Below are 21979 nucleotides of genomic sequence, written 5' to 3'. Positions count from 1 at the left end.
CGAACGGTCGCTTCAGAAAGGCTCTCTCGCCATCGACTTTAAGACTGGAAAGGTAAGTGTACTGTTTAAAATGGGTAACAAACATTCACCTTTTACCAATATCGCTGACCGCATACCTTGTAAAATATTAGAACATATACTAATTCCAAACTGACAGGTTTTCTTGAATCTAACTCATTTTTTTCTAATTGCCAATATGGCTTTAGAAAAAATTCTTCGTGCGAAATTCAACTTCATTATTCACACACAGACTAAGCATTATTTTTTATCGTTCGTCTATTGCTGATCGAGTTTTCTTAGACTTTTCAAAACCATTCGATAAAGTATGTCACAATCTGTTACTTCACCAACTACATGATGTTAATCTCGATTTGAAACTTTTATTTTTGCACAAATGTTTTCTTTTTAACCGTTCTCAGTTTGTTTCTGCTAAAGATAACACCTCACCATTAACCAACGCCTCTTCTGGCGTCCCTCAAGTATATATTTTGGCTCCGCTGATTGTTTATCTACATTAATGACCTACGTTTATTCGTTACTTCTTACATCCACTTTTTTATCGATGATTGCGTCCTCTTCCGCGAGATGTCTAACCACAACGACGTATTAATCTTTCAATCCGGTGTTAACGGTATTTCTGTGTGGTGCAAAACATGGGTAGTTTCTTCGCGTAACTAGAACTAACCGTTTATCGCCAACTTATTTTCTTAATAGTGCTTGTTTGGAATCTGTCAGCACTTACAAATGTCTTGGAATACGTTTTACTACCGACCTTACTTGGTCCATGCACACTGAGTGCTTAACTGATAACGCTAGCATGCTTGGTTGCGTACGTCGAATTTTCTCGCAGGATCCCTCAATATTAAAACTCACACGTTACAAAACACCTATCCGCTATGAACTGGAATGTGCCGCATCAGTTTGGGATCCTAACCATGAACATCTAACACACTGGCTTGAAATGGTTCAAAATAACTCTGTTTGTTTGATACTTTCAAACTACAACCCGAGTGCTAGCATAGGCATCATGAAAATGACCCTCGGCCTATCTTCGTTAGTATACTGTAGAAAAGTCCTTCGCCTTTGCCTTTTTCATAAGCTTTTCTATCGCAGAAAGCTTTGCAGTGAACTCCTTTTGCCTCCTCGCTGCATTTCAGCCCGCATAAACCATGTCCATAAAGTGGGCTTGCCGCCCTGCAGAACTAACACTTTTTCTCATTCATTCATTACGCGTAGATCAGAGGAATGGAACAATCTACCTGCACTGACGGCATCAATTACAGACCACCAACTTTTAAAACTGCAATAGCTAACATTGTAAATCAGGTGCATTGTAATACATTGTATTATATTGTACTTTCGTGTTGTTCTGTTTTTCCTTTTTGTGCTGTGTTTTGTAATATGTCTGTAAATATTGTAACCCACTGGCCGCTCTAAAGCCTCTGACCCTGAGGGTACATTAAATAAATAAATAAATAAATAAATAAATAAATAAATAAATAAATAAATAAATAAATAAATAAATAAATAAATAAATAAATACTTATGTGCATAACCACGGTTTGGGGAAACAGAGGCAACCGTCTGCATGTTTTGTGGTAAGGGTGCGGTGGGCTGGTGGGTATTTATATGTGCATGAGTTCTAATGATCTATAATGTCTGTGTGCGTTTCTAGTTGGCCTTTTCGTGATCTAGTAGCCGGCGCTCGTTGGTGGTCTTATATTGCGCCTAGTAGCGGAATCGTAGAAATGGTGGTGCTTTTGGTACCACTGCTCGATTGGCGCGATCATGAGCTGTTGACTGAACCAGTCCACTCCCTGTAAACCAGAATGGCCAGGAGTTGATATTACCTAGATTTTCTCCCGAATGCGGGTCTTGTATAACAGTGAGTCAGCTGCACAGTAGATTCTGCCTTTCGAGAACAAAAGAATCGCCGCATTCATTTCGCTGGTGATGGTGTTTGCTACCGTTCAATTTGCCGCAAGATTTATGCCGTCTCGTCACCCTAAATGCCATTTCTGACCAGCGGGGAGGCGGATGTCCGGCTGATTTCTTCGTTGTTTATAACTCACGTTCCCTTTGCGTTTAAGTAAGACACGCCACCGTTGTGTCGAAGGCGTCTGCATGGACTATATTCCGTGGGACATTGTGGCGAGGGAAAACTTTATGTAGTGCTCGCGCTCTCTGCTGCTCCGACCCCATTTTTCTCTGTGTGCACTTTCTTTGGTAATGACGAATTCCGGATTCGTTTTCGCCATTATTGGGGGGATACACTTCATGTGGAAAGGAAGGTCCACTCCTGATTTCAGGAGACTAAAGAATGTGTCTATCTGCTTTGGTTTTGGGCAGGCTTTCAATGGATGGTATTCGGGGATAGCTTAAGAACAGCAACGCAAGTGGCCTCTGCACGTGATCACAGCAACTGGCTATTTAACGGAAAGTATTTTGAAGTATTTGAAGTGTTTTGAACGTGAACCGAGTCATTTTTTTATTTCTCGTACTTAATTTAATTTAAATTCGTTCAACGACTGGGAAAAGACTAGGTGTGAAAACAAAGACGATGTTCCGCATTAAGCGCAATGTGTTTTCAAACCACGCATGTGTGTTGACATCTGGGTTTGTCGCTTCGGCGGAGCGATACACTACATGAGCTATTGCCATTATTAAGTCGTACCACAGTATAGTACATTTAAACTTGTTCTTGGATCGAATTATGAATGGCTAATGCTTCGAAAAGTTTGTTGGTCGTTGGAATTGGTGATTATATTGCTTGTTTATCCACTTTTTAATATGCCGTTAAGTTTGATGGTGTGTTTCGATTGTTGAGTTGAAGGAAAGGAATGCACTACGTGATTTCAAAAGTCACAAAAGCTTCTACGAGGGTTTTGAGGATGTCATCCTGCATACACTAATTTTACTACTCACTCTAGAGATAAGTATGATAGCGATGGGCGCGCTCTTTTCCATATAAAGAAAAAAGGACGTCGTTGTGACCTCTATGTTGTGACCATTTCATTTTTATCGTAGGTCGGGAATTTGTAGGGTGTTTCCGCTTGCGATCTACGGGTTGTTGGCGTAGACGCAGACGTCGGGATTCGACGGGTTTCTTTTCCGTCTTCTGCTGATAGGCCGGTAAGCGAGTAACCCCGATATTTTGGGATACAACAGTCGAGTCGTGAGTCTGTAAAGCGGATTTGTGCCGTGCGCACTCCCTCATGTACACTGAATTGGATGTCTCCATCGCTACCACCGCTCATCCAGAGCAGTATGTCCTCGCCGGTGGCCGTGTGAGTTTTTTCGTGTAAGCTGATTTCAATCCGCCCTAATCTATTTAACGGCCCGCATGCCGTACCGAATCTACATCTTTATTTATTTACACAAACCCAAACGTGTCTACAAAGCCGCACGGGTCGCCAAACGGTGTATAATATGCATTTTGAAGATAGGGGGACCAAAATGCAATTTACAGCTTTTTCAGGTACCCTTCTTGTACTGTGTGGGCCTTACTAGATACCTGTTTGTTGTTCATTGATGTACAACGTCTTCGCTGCTTTATTCAAAAATAGCAATGCATCTGGGGGGTATAAAACAATGCCGCAGAAATTTAATATATTTGGTGAACTAAACTGTTCAAATCTGTTTCGTAAGAGAATTACGTATTAGAGGCTTTGAACGTGAACACTCTGCAAAATAACATCTGTCCATTTCAAGTCGAAAGAACAAGAAACCGTTTGCAACCTAACCTTCATTACTGGTAATCAAAGAGACTGGAAGCGTTGAACATCTACAATGTTGTTTTGTATTCTAAACAAAGAATATTTTTCCCAAATATCTTTACCGAAACACTGAAACGCACTGATTTAAACAGTTAAAGAACTCGCACGGTGCGAATAAAAGGAAGTTGACATTACTTTGATGTTGGCTGCATTTCAGTAAATCACACTTCATGGCGAACTCTTACCTTTCTTCCTTGACCGCGGGACACGTTATTCCACGTGAGAGCAGTGGTCACTCTGTGATAGGGTTCAGCTACCCCGAAAAGCTCTCAATGTAAACAAGGGAGCACACACAGCCGCCAACAAGGCAGCAAGCTTAGACACTGGGCCAGAACCGCTGGGTATGGCATTCCTCTGTCGCAGGAATTTCGCTGTCTCAACTTTCTAGCAGCTGAGTACGGAAGAAAGGCAAACAAAGAAAACAGAACAGGGATAGAGAAGATGGTGTGCTTTCTGCAAAGGAATGCGGGAAGAACATGCCCAAAGTTCAAGTTCGCTGTTAGGAGCCATGGAACGTTGGGCCGTTTTCTTGCAGCGTTTTATCCAGATGTTTCCGCATAAAATGCGCCCTCTTCTGTTCTGAGCACTCAAACAAAACAAGTGTTGTAAGAGCACCACTCAGGAAGGTCTATACAGTTAAAGGAGAGATGCACTAAGGTCTCGGATGTTCCAATCCTCCGTTTGTGATTTCATTGCACTCATTGTCTAATATCCAGGGATAAATGGGTGTTTTAAATCTAAATTTATCATTTGAACCAGTTCACTCACGCTCACAGGAAAAATGTATTTATTTTTCCTTGAACTTATGTGCAGCTTCCTCGCGTTGGTTTCTAGCTTATCAAAGCTTGTTTTGTATAAACCAGAAAATGGCGGTGCCCATGAACCGTCGCAGTGTAAACAAATGCCACGTGATAACGACGGCGGCCACGAACAATAGGAGAAAGAGTGCGGATGCTCTGTAACCTTAACTAGGCGCACAAGCGCTAGTTACCCAGGTTCGATTCCGTCCACGGGAAGCGTTTTTTTCTTTAGGTTCACCGCGGTCATTCATAATTATCGTAAGAGAAAGTTGACTTTCTTGCAGGGCGTATTGGCATACGACGGCATCAGAAAGAACACCTAAAAGCGCTCTTACCACTTTCTGGCATAACTCGTTTCTGCCTACCCTAAGATATAAGCCGGTATTTTGAATTTTTTACAAAGATTGTCTGTAAGTCATAGATGTTTTTTTTTCTGCCTGTTCTATGTTTTAAGGAAAGTTTCGCATGGTAACTAAGAGAGAAAATTTTAAACGTAAAAAGCGCGCGTGAGCTCGCTCCAAAGTAGCCTGTCGCTGTTCAAACAAGACCTTACTGTCAACAGCCCTCTGTCATGCCTAAGCGTTGCGACTTAACATTGGCCCATTAATTATTTTGGTTTGGTTTGAGATCACCTATAAGTAGCAACTTTGCCAAAACTTGACGTGCTGCATGACATGAATCTAGAGCCCTAAGGTAAACACAGCAAGCATATGTCTTACGTTTATGCCGTGTTTTAGCGACAGTGCACGGAACCAACAAAAGCAACGTTAGAAGCTGTTCTAGCACACCCGGTGCCGGGGAATCTCGATAATCCCCTCCGCTCGGCAAACCTTTGTTGTTAGGACGGTGAGCGAAAACAGCAGACCACTTATCTTCACACGGAAGCAAGTAGAGCATGTGTTTTCTGCGGGATGTGTTATGGTTTTCGTGCTTCAAAATGTCTGCAGTGATTAACACGCAAGGTGAATATAAAAATGCCGCAAATTTTAACCCTCACAAGTACAGTACCTTTTCTCCATCCAGCCTTGTCTCCTTTTTACGTGTCGTCTCGGCGGCCAGGAAACGATGGACATGGGAGGCCTTTATAGGTTAAAAAACATAAATTTACACCGCAGACGAGGTTTCTGGGTGTTTATAAGACGAAGATTATACGAATTTTTGTGAACATCAAGCGCCAGTAAACAATTCAAAACGACACAAAAGCGAAATATTAAGAGAAATAAAATAATCAGTAGCAACCAATCTAAACTAAGAAACCCCCAAGTAATAATTACTCGTCCAATAACTAGAGTTCTCATGCAACGGGCCTTGTCGAATATAGGCCTACGCATCCTGTGGTCGCCGTAGCGTTGCATTACCGTGGCTGTCAAAAAGTGGCTGCCGTGTCGGTGTGCTTAAACAGACGCGGCGTGTACGAATCGCTGATGCTATACTTTCATGAGGTAGAACCTGTCTGGCCACTCTCTTCGTAGCCGTATAGCACAGCTGGCAGAGCTTGCTTTCTGAAGTGTAGCCGTAGCGGGGGCCGTTGATGCGTTTGTCGGCGGCGCACTAGCGGTGCGCAAAGGAAATAAGGTCAGATCAATGCATTATCCATAAATGGGCGTTGGTTGAGTTGCATAGTGAAGCGCGTGAATGGAAACTTGTTTTGTTTATAAAGGAAAGGGAGTGGAAACCCGGTGTTAGACGACCGCACTTCTACGTTTCTGCCGCCATCGACGGGGGTGACGAGATGGACGACAGAGAAAGCGGTGAGAGGCCATGCGTTGGTGTATGAGCAAGGGGCGCACACAGCCAACCCACGCACAATGGGTGGAGCGCACAGCGGTGTGAGAGGTCGCATGACGCTATCACGTGTCATTCAGCGAGAACGCAGGGTATAAACACGCAGATGTGCTTGGTGAGTGCACCGTGTGTTACCCCCGTATCCACGCGGGCTCGTAGCTCATACGGTATGAGCGCGGGCTCTCGCTCTGTTTGTCTATCGTTCCAGGTTTCATTCCTGGCGGTGCTATAACTTCTTTTATTTGTTCGCGGCAGTTTTTTGTTGACACCAAAGGTCGCGAAGGACCACTTGGGGGGTAGAAGTAAACTGCTTCGCTTTTGAAACGAAGGTGTTTGGCCGCATCATTGGCTTATTGATCAAAGGATGTGTTTGTGTATAGCCAAATGACAGGTCTAACGTGCCAGCTGTAAATGTTTTTGCTGCAAACGGTACTTTAGGGCAGATTTCAAAGCAGAGGGAGTGCAATAACTTAGAGGGTAGCCTGGTATACCAGAAGCGGTTGGTCCAGTCTCTCTTGATTGTCTTATCATGCCAGGCCGGAAAGATGGTCGGGCACTTGCGTGGCCTATAAGGTTTCCAAGGGGACTTTACTGAGGGGGAGTCAAAACAATGTTGACGTTTTGTTTGGATGACCGTTGCGCGATAACTTTTATTGCGGTAGTACAAAATATTTGCTGATGAAGGATGTACACTCCCTTGAGAATCGGGTAGGATGGTAGTTCATAAGTGACCTACGCTCTGTCTGCGTCCTGGTTTTCTTTTTGCGACATGAGTCACCCATTCTCACAGCTCTCTTCCCACTCTCCTCCCCGCGTTGCTGTTTCCTATTGCTTGTGAGGGATCTCCGGTTCATGCGCTTCGGCTCGCTCTACTTAAAGGTTTTCGGCCATTTTCACACATACCTCACAAAACGCATGCTTGAGAGCCAAAGGTCTGAGGCTTTCACCTTAAAATATTGAAAAATAAATGCGTGAATAGTGCATGCCTTTCTGACTACCTACTGCCTAGTGGAGAGGAAATTCTTTGGATAAAGGTGTTACATTTATTTTTGTTACCCTAATAAAATTTACATGGTGATGGCACGGCAGAAGTGGCAAATATAAGTTGCGGACAGCATCACCAAAATAGAAAAGGATACGCCTGAAATGACAGAAAAGAACTTCCAATTGGCAAGCAGCAGAAGCTTCTCCGAAGATTACTATTTATGCCACTGTAATTGAGAAAGCAAAGTGCAAAATTTTATTGGATGATCGGAGCATTAGCGCTGTGGACACCAAATACTTAAATGTAACACCAAACCCAGAACACATAAATCATCTTCAAAAAGCTAACCATGAAATGTTTATCAATCTTTAAAACACGTGGTTTTTTTTCGAGGCTACACCAACTCGCTTAAGGAACCTTTACACTTGACGAAGACTGAGAGAAAGATAAAACTGCTAAAAAGGTACATTCTTTGCAAGCGTGACGGTACGAGGCGATAGGCTCAGCAGCCTGTCCTAAAAAGGAGTATGTAGCCGTACTTCTTTGCCCACAGCAAGTACCAGTCATGGGATGAGGAAGCAAAAGTGCTTGCGAAGAGCTATTGCATCAGATAGCCCTCTCGCGTGCAAGGACGCCGATGACACAACTTGGTGACCAATTCGGCACGGCCCCAGGATGGCGAATAGGGTCATTTCGTTACCCAAATCCTAATGGTTTTCATCGCGAGAGAAACTGGAGCAATTATTCGCTTCACCTATTGAATAGTTTTCCTATCTGTTCTTGCTTAAACATCTATGAACAGTGCTTATAATTTAATCGCGACACCAGTGGTGTGATCTTACGTGGATGTAGCAGATGTTTCACAGAATGCAGCTTCAACTAGTTGGAACTTTCTCACGCGCCGTGGTGGCTCGGTAGCTAAGGCGTCGGCTGCTGAGCTCTAGGACGCGGTTTCGATTTCTGTAGCGGCGGCGGCCGCTTTTCTGATGGAGGCGATACGGAAAAACGCCCGTGTGTACGAGATTTCGGCGCACGTTAAATATCCACATGTGGACAAAATTAATCCGGAGCCCTCCACTACGGCGCGCCCCACCGCCAGCGTTGCGTCGGCGCGTTAAACCCCGAAATCAATCAATAATTTAGGCTTTCTGTACCTCCTGACAGGGACCGCAAATATATTAGCATTCCCAAGAAATGCTGCAAACCTCTTTGCTCCCTATCGTCATTTTCAGAGACGGTGCTTAAGCCTGCGGCAGCTCTTTCAACACGCCATAATCTGCCGAACAGAACTGATTGGTGCTCTCTAAGCAACCTTCAACCTCACACAGTGGCGAGCATTTGCTTAACGTTCTGGCTTCTGGAAACAAGTAGCTCAGGAATACTTAAGTGCAGCGGCGTCATAATTCTTTCACGGCCTTGTCGGTGCAAACTGCGCAACTATCCTGTTTTTCCCAAGGGCGATTGTTCATACATTTGCCGAAAATTGCCTCACAAAACTCCAGTTCACCATCGGAGCGCGTACGCAGAACTGGCATATACGAGATGACAAAAGTATAGGATGGCATATCGCACACAAAAAACCTACACTTAAAGTTTTGGACACTCGCTACAGTGGACACTTAGTAGTGAAGGGCGTTTCAACCTGAACGATTGGCGCCATCAGTTAAATAAATTCAAACAAAGCAATTCTAGGAAAGCTGGGAAGAATACGTAGCGTGTTTTTATTCGCCAGATTTAGTGAGCTTCGTCATTCACGAGTGCCGTTTCCACCAATACATCAAGCTTTACTGTTTGGCAGTTGGTTTCACTGAGGATATGCGTGTCGGTTGTCACTGATGGCCCAACCAGTGATGACCCATATATGGCTCCCGGATGGTCCCTCATGGTGCACCAGGGACCCACTTTTGCTCACCATCGGGTGGCCTAGCGGTAACCCACAGGTGGAGAACTAGTTTCCCCCAGTAAATAATCGATTCATTGTATTCATCATTTAGCATGACTGACCAGAATGCCGATGAGCCACCACACACTCTAAACTTTTTTTCCTCCCATATACTCCCTAGAGGTTCTTTTTCGCCTGTCCTCTAGTGATCCTCCTTGTAGGAGTTTTTTACATGGAACAGGGAGGTTTTGGTTACCTCCTGAAAACGGTGTTTTTAGGTGATAGAAATGAGGTAGTTAGGGAGTGTTAAGAAATGTTCGGGAGAATTTAATAAAATAAAAATGGAGTATTCTTTACTTCCTCAAGGCGTTTTTAAGTGATGTTTTTTATAGACTTTTTAGGCGGTTGAATAGGAGCATATTATGGTTCCCTGGGGAAGTACTTATGTTACTTTAGGGGCGTTTTTAGGAGGTTCAAGGGAAGCATTTACTTCTTTTGCATGGAGTTGTGCGAAAGTTGGGGCGGTTTTGTAGGCCTTCCGAAAGGAGTTTTTTCAAGGCCACAAGGGAGAGTTTCTAGTTCCCTGCGGGAGTACTGATTTCACACGGTTTTTCTCGGTTTCAGGTTTATTTCAAAGGAACTTTCGCATACAAGTTTACATGGTACATGGTGTACGCAAGGAGGCTCCGAAATAAAAACTTAGGGCGACCTCCTATAATAAAGCACAAATGGTACATTGCTAAATACCACGCCAGTTAGGAATGGAAGACATCATTACAAAGCTAGTTGAACAAACCGTAGAATTAATATTACAACAAGAGCTGGAAATACGCGAAAAACAAAGATAGGCGCAAACACAACCACATGGTAAGTGAAATCCTTATATAATATTAGCGGATCGAGAACGCGCCAGTACTTATCAGAACTTATCAGTAAGCATCAGTACTCAGTACACAAAGTAAAAAAAATGGTTGCAGTGGTTTACAATAACAAAAAAATTTCAGTTGGTGGTGAAATGAGCGAGCTGTGTGCTAGTTGAACAAACTGTAGAAACAATATTACTACAAGAACTGGAAATACGCGAAAAACATATAGGCACAAACACAACGGCATGGTAATTGACATCATTATATAATACTAGAGAATTGAGAACGCGTGAATACTTATCAGTATGCATCAGTACTCAGTACACAAAGTTCTCGGTACTCGGTACACAAAGTACAAAAATTTTTTTCAAATGGTGGTGAACTTAGCGAGAGCTGTGTAACGATTTGATATTGAAAGGTAACGAGCATTTTGTAGATGGTAAAGGCACAAGAGATAAATGATGTAGGAGACAGACAGCAATGAAATGGCTATGGATAAATGAGTAACATAAAGAACGAGAGATATGCTGCGGAAAATACCAATGCGTTTTGATAAAGACACAAATGCGCCAAGAAAAGTGACCGAGTCTGAGGGGTTAATTGCAAGGATATAGAACAGAACGGGTGGTATCGCGACAGCTTCTTCAGAGTGAGAAGAAAAAGCCATGTAATTCGTGTTTTTCGGATATTTTTTAGTTGATTCAGTTGGCCCCAGTTGCCAACATTATTTAGATAATTCTTTGAAGTTATATTAGTTGGTTAATATTATTGCTTCACTAAAAGATAGCTGTATTATCAGCATACAGACGGGCCCATCAAATATCCCCTGTTCAGTAAAAAAAAAAAAAGAAAACGTCAGAAACATAATACGCAATTCTTTAGACTACTATCCAATGATTACAGGATTGAAAACAAATAAACTATTGGTGAGGGATGTTGATGCGATAAAAGTTATTTAATTCTAAATCCTTCACACGTGGTTTGGTGCTGGCAAGGTCCAAAAAGGCATGTTCCACAAACGTTAGAGCTCTGTGTGCCTTCTTGGGATATTGAATGTTGAAAACCCAAAACGATGCAAACAGACTACACAGTCCTCCCAGTAAAGATGATGCAGTCAAGACACTCTGGCCATCGATGCGGAGGCTATTCCCCGTTCGCGGAATGCAGGCAGGGAGGCAAAGCAACATCTGTCCGAAAAAGCAAAAAAGAAAAAAAAGCCCCACATGTAAAATTCAAAACAGACACTATGGTTAAATGAACTTAATAATTCGATACAGTAATAAAATTGTTATGCCAGGTTTCCTGCGAATTCCATTACTTAAATTAGGAATGCAAAGGCTTCATTAAACCAAGTGCCAGTACATTAACCATCGTGAATTTTGCAGCAATAAAAAAGATATTACTTCCGCACAACATACTAGAGCACAACTTTAAATGACAGTGAAGTTCAAATGCAAGTTTCTCTAGGTTGATAGATTAGCTCACAGAGAACACTATTATACCCCTCTTACACCTGGCATTTTTTTAAATAAGGTTGAAACTAGCAAAAACACGGTTTCACCGGAAGGGCTTAAGTGGCCCGATGCGCGCAACTTCTTTCTTGGCTGCCGCTGGATGGTGCTACTCGCCCAAACTTGGGGTGGGAGTACCGCTTTCTAAGGGAGCATGCGAGCTACGCATGAGAAAATCGTTCGACGCCAGCACATGCGGGGCCTCAAAAGGCCAATGTTTTTCTTCAGTGAAGCGTAAATACTGATCACGGGTCCAATGGAGAAACCTTTTGCTTAGTGGTCTCGAACGGAAAATGACAGGGGAGTTTGGGGAAGCATGCGCGATTTGACCGGAACTTACCAAACTGCTTGGTACGAGGTAATGTTGTATTCAGTTGCTTGTATACTGCTATTAATCACCGCTGCTTCACTTGCTTCCCGTTTATCCTGATGCGAACAGCGACTGCAGTCGTGTTTGCGTCACGTTTGATGAGCATTTGAACAGCGATTTCTCAGCACTTAAGGCATCTTGGCACTAAATGAATGCTTAAATGGCTATGCGGAGGTCCGACTTCCGTTTGAAACCAACTCGCTGGTTGCCTTCAATGACCCTTTAACAACAAGTTACCCTTATGCCTCATCACTGCAACCGATTGTTCCTCCGTGTGGTGCAAAGTGTGTTACTGTGAGTATTTTCAACGTGAAACGAACCGTTTCTGTGATTTGTAGGACCGATTCTGCTATTAATTACTGCAGTGATAACAAGCTATGAAAGAAAATCCCGCCATCTTCATGAAGTGAATGATGATGAGACGGGCGAATCTAAAATGCTTATCAGCAGACAATGTGACGCATTAAGTGCAAGCTGCTTTCATAGTGTGTGCATTGACATTAGGATATGGCCCCCTGGCAGAATGATGCGCTGCGCGAGATTTTGCCGTACCTAAAAGGACAAGCAACTCATTTTTACGGAGTATAAGATCTGTAAAAGGGTGGCGAGTTTGGCGAGTTGGTAATGATGCATTTCGAGAAACAAACTGCGCGCAAATTAACGAGGACGAGAACACATGAAGACGGCACAAGCGCACACTCGCAACTAGTTTATTATTGACAATTCAAAGCTTTAAACGCCCAAGCGCCCAATTGCCGCGCCCCCAATGCGTCACAGTTCTTGGCGCACTCAGCCGAAAATACTAAAAAACCGTAACAACAAAACCACAAAACGAACTTTAAGGCGCACGAAAGGCGAAAAATCAGCAAAGATAACCGCATCATACATGAATTAAGACCCCCCTCCCACCCCCAACACGCATATCCAGAAGAGACACCGAAATAGCGCTCAATGTGCGTCTAAATATGCGACTTCTCGATTAAGCAGGGCGATAGAGGGATGACTGATACATTCGGAACCAGCTTTTCTGATGTGGCTGGCTTCTACAATTTCTCGCGTTTGCTGGTTCTTATGTCGGAAAAGGATGGCTGTGCGCTCAAACACAGGGACACAATCAGGTCTGCATGCGCGGCAATGAGAAGGTAAGTGGCTCAGGTCACGTTGAAAAATGAAAAAAAATATACGGTACTTTTAGACGTTGATTAATTGTAAGGTTTTACGCGCCGACGCAACGCAGGCGGTGAGGCGCGCCGTAGTGGAGGGCTCCGGATTAATTTAGACCACCTGGGGATCTTTAAAGGAGCCATGAAGAGAAAACACAAGTTTGGTTCATTCAAAAGATTGTCTCGTTAGAATCATACTGACACCACTTTTAACGTAAACTTCGCCCAAATAAGCTACATAATTAGGAAAAACGGGAATGGTCATGCGACCCACCAGCTCATTTCCCGCAACAGAACCTATGATGTCACATGAGCTAAGCTCTGCGATTGGCAGAGGCTGGCAGAAGCAGACGCAAATTAGGTAGAGCTTAGAAACTAGACGAACGAGCGACTTGCGCTTAAATTTAGGGCACATTCTTTACAAATCAATAAGAATGATGGGACAAACAGTGGAAGTTACGAAAGCACATGTAAACATAGAAGTACTGATGCGTTCTGCTGTTCGTACTGCGCACAGCATGCTTGCTTTAGCTGGACAGCACTACGGGGCTTGGGGTTTTCTCAGACGACACTGGCCGATTGACGCAAGCAACGGTGTCTTACGTGACCCCATTTGTCGAGCGAGCACTGTTTCAGGGAACGAATATTTTCTCCCAGAACAAAAACAAGCCAGGTTTAAATGCGGGCAAAAACAAACCAAACGCTTGCCACGGTATGGTGGCGCCATCTAGGTTACGTAACGTAAAGAAACGCGGGAACAAACCAACACCGCTGTACAGGGTGGAGATAACCTTTGAATGGTCCCGTGCCGCCGCAATTGGGCCAACGGGCTCAACGCGTTATTCTTTTCGTTTCCCACGAGACCTAGCAACACGAAACAGACAATATGATTCAAACTATGACTTGCTTCGGCGGCGAGCGAGCAACCGAAAATGGCGGCGCCAGCGTATTTTTTATGGGAATTTGTACAATCACGGAAAAAGGACGGCGACAAATATTTTTAAAAGGCGACGTTTTGTGGCTTAACGACATGAAGTATGTGTACGACGAGGATGTGAACCAAGTCGTACAGCAAAAGTGACAGTGTGGAACCAATCGCGTTAATTTATCGTTCCTGGTTATCAATTGCAGGAGCATTAAAAATAAAGTAGAAGACTTCCACGCGTTTGTGCAAATGGTAAAACCAACTGTTATTCTTGGAACAGAGTCGTGGTTAAATGATAGCATTACGGATGCTGAAGTATTTCCGGACGGGTTTACATGCTATCGGAAAGACAGAAACAGCCATGGAGGAGGAGTGTTCATTTTAGTACACAATAGCGTTTCGTCCTGGAGATTAATATTGACGTGGGCGACTGTGAGGCTGTTTGGTGCCAGATTAAACTAGTAAATCAAAAGGTACTAACAGCATGCAGTTTTTATCGTCCTCCAGACTCGTCTGTACAACTGTTGGTGCGTCTTGCGAACATGATCGACCTTGCGATGACGGACACTACAATAATAGGCGGAGACTTTAATTTGCCGCACTTTGACTGGGCTAACCTCAGTGGTTCGACCGGTAGTCTGAATAGGGAAATGAAAAATATAGTAAAAATCTTCGCTTTTCGTCAAATGGTGCTTGCGCCCACGCGTGGAGGCCATACTTAGGATCTCATCTTGACTAACCAACCGGCGCTTGTCGAGACTACTCTAGTTATCCCGGGTTTGAGCGATCACAGTGCTGTTTTGTGCGAATTGAGCATCCAATATGTGAGAACTACAACTGGTGCTAGCAGACAGATTTACAATTACGAAAAAGCGAATCTAGCCGCCACCAGTGAAGCACTAGATGCGTACTTCGTAGTATTTGAAACCGAAGCAGTATGTAAAACAGTAAATGAGATGTGGCTATTGCTTAAGGAGAAACTGTTTGAACTGCGTCAGCAGTTTGTGCCCTCATGGGTGCTAACGCCGAGACGAAATAGAAGCAAGCCTTGGTTCTCAAAAACGTTACGAAACCTATCAAATAAAAGGCAAAAGATGTATGGTACGTTTAAAAGGGCACCTACAAAGGAAAATCGCATAAAATTGGCAAACATAACGCAGGAAGCCAAAGTGGCCATTCGCTCTGCCAAAGAGTACTTTTTCAGGACGATGCAATCGCGATTAATACAAAACCCAAAGGATTTTTGGAAACACGTTAAAAGAAATGGGAAAGACATTGTGTCCATTCCGTCCTTATCTCTAAATGGTATTGCCGTACATGACGATGTAGGAAAGGCACAGTGTCTTAATCAGTACTTCAGCTCTGTTTTCAGTAGCCCGTTATCAACCGGCGGTAAAAATAGGCATATTCCTTATAGTGGTCTAAGTGAAATGGGTGACATCGAGATCAGCACGCGTGGTATTGAAAAATTATTAGAAGGATTAAATATTTCCAAATTGGGTGGCTCTGATGGCTTATCCAATAGCTATCTTAAACTTTGCGCGCGATCATTTGCCCCATACTTGAAAATTATCTTTGAAAAATTGCTAGCTGAGTCCTCAATCCCACACGACTGGAAACTTAACTGTATAGTCCCATTTCATAAATCGGGTCCTAGAGACCATGTTGACAATTATCGACCGGTATCTTTGACGTGCGTTGCCTCTAAAATTCTTGAACATATCTTATATAAGAACATTGTACAGCACCTAAACGATAACTCCCTGCTTAACCCTGCACAACATGGTTTCCGCAAAGGTTTTTCCTGTGTAACTCAACTGACCGAATTCGCTCACGATATAGCTCAAGCTTTAGATAATAAATCAACTGTAGACTGCGTGTTCTTGGACTTTAAGAAAGCTTTCGACACTGTGTCCTATAGTTTGCTTATTGACAAAATGACTACATATAATATTAATCCGCAGGTAGTAAACTGGGTAAGAGCGTATCTTGACTCAAGAAGGCAATTTGTAGTAATAAATGGAGTACAGTCAAACTTGGCGGACGTTACATCAGGCGTGCCACAGGGTTCAGTTTTGGCTCCGCTCTTATTATTAATTTTCATAAATGATATGACCTGCGAAATTAATTCTAGAATAAGGCTTTTTGCAGACGACTGCGTGCTGTACAGAAAAATCAAAGCAGATGAAGATTTACATGCCCTTCAATGTGATCTTGACAAAATAAGTCAGCGGTGTTTAAAATGGAACATGACTTTGAATTTACGTAAAACAGTTCATATGAGGTTTACAAGGAAAAGAAGCCTAAATGAAATCTCTTATGTTATGAACAACGAACCGTTATGTCAAGTAATGGAGTACAAATACTTAGGTGTTTATTTTACGTGCAACCTTACCTGGCAGCGCCAGGTTGACTATGTGGCACCTCGGGCGGGTAGGGCATTGGGTTTCCTTCGTATGAATGCAAAAGACTTCCCCTTAGAATCTAAAGACCTGCTCTACAAGGCAAACGTAAGGTCCATCATGGAATATGCATGCACAGTATGGGATCCGCCAACAGTCCGCGATAAACAGAAACTGGAAAGGTTACAAAACATAGCTGCGTGCTTTGTTTCCGGCAAATCGGGGGTTGAATTTAGTGCGACCGTAGCGAAAGACCAGCTAAACTGGGATTTGTTGGAAACCCGCCGCAAAAAATTTCGATTAAAACTTTTTCATGCAACTTATCATTGTCAAACAGGCATAGTACGTGAAAACTATCTCTTGCCTCCCCATTATACATCAAAACGTACCGATCACCCATTTAAGGTAAGGGAATACTTTTGCAAAACTCAATCGTTTCGGTCGTCTTTTTTCCCCCAGACTATTCGCGACTGGAACAAATTGCCCTATGACATTGTATCGGTTATACCAAATGATTCGTTCTTTTCGAAGTTGGTGTAACGCGTTTGGTTGTTTTGAGTGTTTTTCTTTTTGCGTTGTATAAACCTAACGATTTTATAGGTGCTTATTTGTGGTGTATATCTGCATATTACAGATGTTTTGTGCGCTTGCAATACTGTAAGGCCGATGTGCGGCGAACTGCAACCCTGTGTTATTTTGTTGTGTTCTTCCCCCCTCCCCACTGTAATGCCCCTGGCGCTGTGGGTATTAGATAAATAAATAAATAATAAATAAATACGTGTCTCTACCCTGTACGGTGGATGCGTGAATGAAGGTACTCTAGGCTGCAGAGCGGTCGGTTCCTGTGATGTCACTTGGGACTACGAAAACGCACGATTGAGCGGGAAAATCAAAATTTTAACCTAAATTGCTTAATTTCTCAGTGAATAAAGCACCGTTTGTATCCGGACAAGCGCTGGGGGCACTATAAAACACGAAATCTTTCGAATAAAACCAACTTGCATTTTCTCTTCATGGCTCCTTTAACGTGTGCCGAAATATCGTACACACGGGCGTTTTTGCTGGTACTTTTAGACGTCGTACGCTCGAGTTTGTGACAACGTACCCGTGTGCGGGTCTCTCCTGAAGTTCGGAGAAATGCAGGCGGGTTGCGTTCCATTTCTCGTTTTGCATTACGCTTTCTTTCATATATATTAGCGCCCTCTTTCCCGATCTCTCTACCTTCCTTCCCGCTTCCGTCTGACTGCGCTGATTTTCGCCAGCACGAAGTAACCGTCACGTTGCTTTGAAACGACGGCGCGCACGACAAACGATTTTATCTCGACTGCCCTGTTACAAACCGGCCTACAAAAGAATGCGAATGCATACCCCAAAACCCACAAACAAGTAAATTAATACGAGTGTGCGCTTTTTTCTTTGCCCGTGCGTGTACGTGCTGTGAGCGGCACGGGTACGCGGGCACTCCGCTGTTAACCCTATCCAAACGTTTGACAAACGAATCGACTGATGAAAGACCACTTACCAGCGAGCTGTCCACACCTGTCGCCGTATCCAAATGCTGTTTGCGGCCGTTCCTCGTGTGACAGGGGCACATGAAAATCTTTCCACCAAATGGCACTACTAGACCTTCACAAATAAGAAAAAACGACGGCCCAAGGCGAGGCTTGAAGCTCCGGCCTCACCGAGTCACCGGCCGCGCTGCGTTGATAGCACAGAGGTTGTTTACATCCGGGCAGCCAGTCGTGCCGCCAGGGCAAGTTGAGTCGCAACCGTCGGGTGCGTTGGCGCGCTGGCACGAGAATTTAAATCGTTTATGTATGCGCAAGCAAGCGAAGCAGATGAACATTGCAATTGTTTGTAATGGCGAGAACTGTCTCTTCGTTAGCAGCAGAGTTTGACAACACCTATCGCCAAAATAAACAGATTGAAAGAACCCGGCCGCGCTGTCTGCCTGTGATCGCGCTAGTTTAAGCCTCTATACGGGTATACGTACGGTATTGGTTTTGTAGCTGCGTGCAACCGTCGCGTCCTGCTTACTCGTTCTAATTAGAATTAGGCCACGGTTGAAGTGCTGGTGAACGGAAACAACACAAGACTAACATGGCGACCGCCCGCTTGAGATGATTACCACAGATAGGGAGTTTATTGTGGACGTGGTAGTATACAAGGAACCGAACGCCATCTCACAAATGGTGTTAAGTCATTCTAAATCCTCTCTTTTGCTACACGCATGAGCAACGGTACTACCATGGAGGTTCGTCCACATTTTTAGATCATGCCTAGGGAGTACATTTTTTGCTATAGGTACTTTTCAGGGCACATTACTTGATTAAAACTCCATTTCCGGCTAGTTTGCGTTTACAGTGCATTGCAGCATATTCGGGTGACAGAAATACCCGCAGACAGGACAAAATTTCCGAATTGACTTACCCAGGAAACAATATTGCCGCGAACCATACATTGGGTTTGTTTATTTGTGTTTTGCTTTTACCGCCCGGCTGCGCCGGTCTGTGTTATCTCTGCGCCAAGGGAAGCGCGTGTTCCATTCTTTCTTTCTGTGCCGCATGTGTTATCTGTTGTGATAGGGAGAGCATTCCGATCTAACGTGAACAGCCCAGAATAATCTTCTTGGATCTACTATGTTCTCGATGCGAATCGACGTTTCGAGAACCACGCGCGCCAAAAGATAAAAAGCCTGCTGTGCGGACGCCGGGGCATTCGATTCGACGTCACTCGACTCACTCGATTCGACGTCACAGCACCAGCGACGTTTCAAAGAGTCATGGACACTGTGCTAGCTGGCCTTAAGTGGCACACCTGCCTCGTATACCTCGACGACGTAGTGGTATTCGCCCGGACTTTCGACGAACACCTTGCAAGGTTGGAGTCTGTACTCGAGGCCATTCGTACGTCGGGGTTGACGCTGAAGCCTGAAAAGTGCCGTTTCGCATACGGGGAACTCAAGTTCTTGGGCCACGTCGTCAACGCCGCGGGAGTCCTGCCTGACCCGGCAAAAACTTCAGCTATCGCGAACTTCCCTAGGCCGAAAGACAAGAAGGGCGTGCGGAGATTTCTCGGGCTGTGCGCATACTACCGGCGCTTCGTCGCAAACTTCGCACGCATTGCAGAGCCACTCACGCGCTTGACGAAAGATAGCACCCCTTTCAGCTGGGAAAACGACCAAGAAAAAGCATTCGGCGAGCTGCAAAAACGCCTGCAAAGCCCGCCCGTGCTCGCTCATTTCGACGGAAATGCCGAAACGGAAATGCATACGGACGCCAGTGATATAGGCTTGGGTGCCGTCCTTGTCCAAAAGCAAAGCGGCTGCGAAAGGGTAATCGCCTATGCTAGCCGTGGTCTGTCGAAGGAGGAGAAAAACTATTCTGCCTCTGAGAAAGAGTGCCTGGCTATTATATGGGCGATTTCAAAATTTCGCCCATACGTGTATGGAAGGCCATTCAAGGTTGTAACAGACCACCATGCGCTGTGTTGGCTCGCCAATTTGAAGGACCCCTCTGGCCGTCTTGGGCGGTGGAGCTTGCGCCTGCAGGAGTTCGACGTTACAGTCGTTTATAAATCCGGCAGGAAACACTCCGACGCCGACTGCCTGTCCCGCGCCCCCGTCGACCCACCGCCACAAGACTCTGATGAAGACAGCGCGTTCTTCGGGATCGTGACGGAGAGCGACCTAGCCGCCCAGCAGCGTGCCGACCCCGACTTACGCGTCATAATCGAGTACCTCGAGGGATGCGACGTTGCCGTTCCTAGGACCTTCAAACGCAGCTTACCAGCATTCACCCTGAGAAACTCCGTCCTTGTGAAGAAGAATTTCAGCCCCGGAACAAGAGCGAATTACCTTCTCGTCATCCCCGCGGACCTTCGTGACGAAATTTTGGAAGCGTGCCACGACGACCCGTCTTCCGGACATCTGGGCACAGCCCGCACTATCGGAAAAATCAAGGCGAGGTACTACTGGCCCGGCCTTACCTCTGACGTCACCCACTACGTCCGGAGCTGCCGTGACTGCCAGCGACGAAAAACGCCGCCGACAAGACCCGCCGGACTTCTGCAACCGATCGCCGTCCCATCGAGACCATTTCAACAGATTGGAATGGACCTTTTAGGCCCGTTCCCTACGTCACGATCACAGAACAAGTGGATTGTCGTAGCGACAGACTACATGACGCGCTACGCAGAGACCGCCGCTCTTCCGAGGGGGACTGCACAAGAAGTGGCGAAGTTCTTTATAAGCCAGGTTGTGCTGCGACATGGAGCCCCGGAAGTCCTAATCACAGACCGCGGAACGGCATTTACTGCGGAGCTGATGCAAGGAGTATTACGCTACAGCAACATGGATCACCGAAGAACGACGGCGTACCACCCCCAAACGAACGGACTAACAGAACGTCTGAACAAGACAATCGCAGATATGCTGTCAATGTACGTTGACGTTGAACATAAGACTTGGGACGAAGTGCTCCCGTATGTCACGTTTGCGTACAACACGGCTATCCAGGAGACGACACAGCTGACGCCGTTCGAGCTTGTCTACGGTAGAAGGCCGACTACGATGCTCCACGCCATGCTTCCGCACGTAGAAGACGACGACCTCAACGCCGACGTCCACGGATATCTTCAACGTGCGGAGGAGGCCCGCCAGCTCGCTCGAGTTCGTATAACGGACCAGCAGCTGGTGGATGCGGGCCGCTACAACCTCCGACGCCGAGACGCCGAGTACCAACCAGGGGATCGTGTATGGGTTTGGACTCCCATCCGACGACGCGGACTCAGTGAGAAGCTCCTGCGAAGGTATTTCGGACCCTACCAGATTCTACGACGTGTTGGCCAACTTACCTACGAAGTGATCCCCGATGGTGACTCCGGCACATCACGACGACGCACGCGGCCTGAAGTCGTCCACGTGGTTCGCTTAAAACCTTTCTACGGACGATGACGAACTTTTATTTTCATTTGTTCGGACTGTCGCTTATGTTAGCTTCGGGTCGATGCACTCTTAGAGGGGGGGGGTAATGCCGCGAACCATACATTGGGTTTGTTTATTTGTGTTTTGCTTTTACCGCCCGGCTGCGCCGGTCTGTGTTATCTCTGCGCCAAGGGAAGCGCGTGTTCCATTCTTTCTTTCTGTGCCGCATGTGTTATCTGTTGTGATAGGGAGAGCATTCCGATCTAACGTGAACAGCCCAGAATAATCTTCTTGGATCTACTATGTTCTCGATGCGAATCGACGTTTCGAGAACCACGCGCGCCAAAAGATAAAAAGCCTGCTGTGCGGACGCCGGGGCATTCGATTCGACGTCACTCGCCTGTGCAAGTCACTTTGTTGACCGCTGCTTCGCCGCCTCTGTATTCTTTTGAGTTGTTAGGGGAGCACAAGTTCGCTCCAATAAACGTGTTTCTCATTCAACACCACTGCATCGTCCTTGTCTTCGTGACAATATTGGCTTTCATGAGTACCTGAAAACTTTGGAAACCAAATTTAGCGTTATGCAAATG

The sequence above is a fragment of the Haemaphysalis longicornis genome, unplaced genomic scaffold, assembly GCF_048455015.1.
Source record: "Haemaphysalis longicornis isolate Haplotype H1 unplaced genomic scaffold, Haemaphysalis longicornis Haplotype H1 scaffold_4, whole genome shotgun sequence".
In the NCBI taxonomy this organism is placed as follows: Eukaryota; Metazoa; Arthropoda; class Arachnida; order Ixodida; family Ixodidae; genus Haemaphysalis; species Haemaphysalis longicornis.
Note: the sequence above shows the minus strand (reverse complement) of the source record.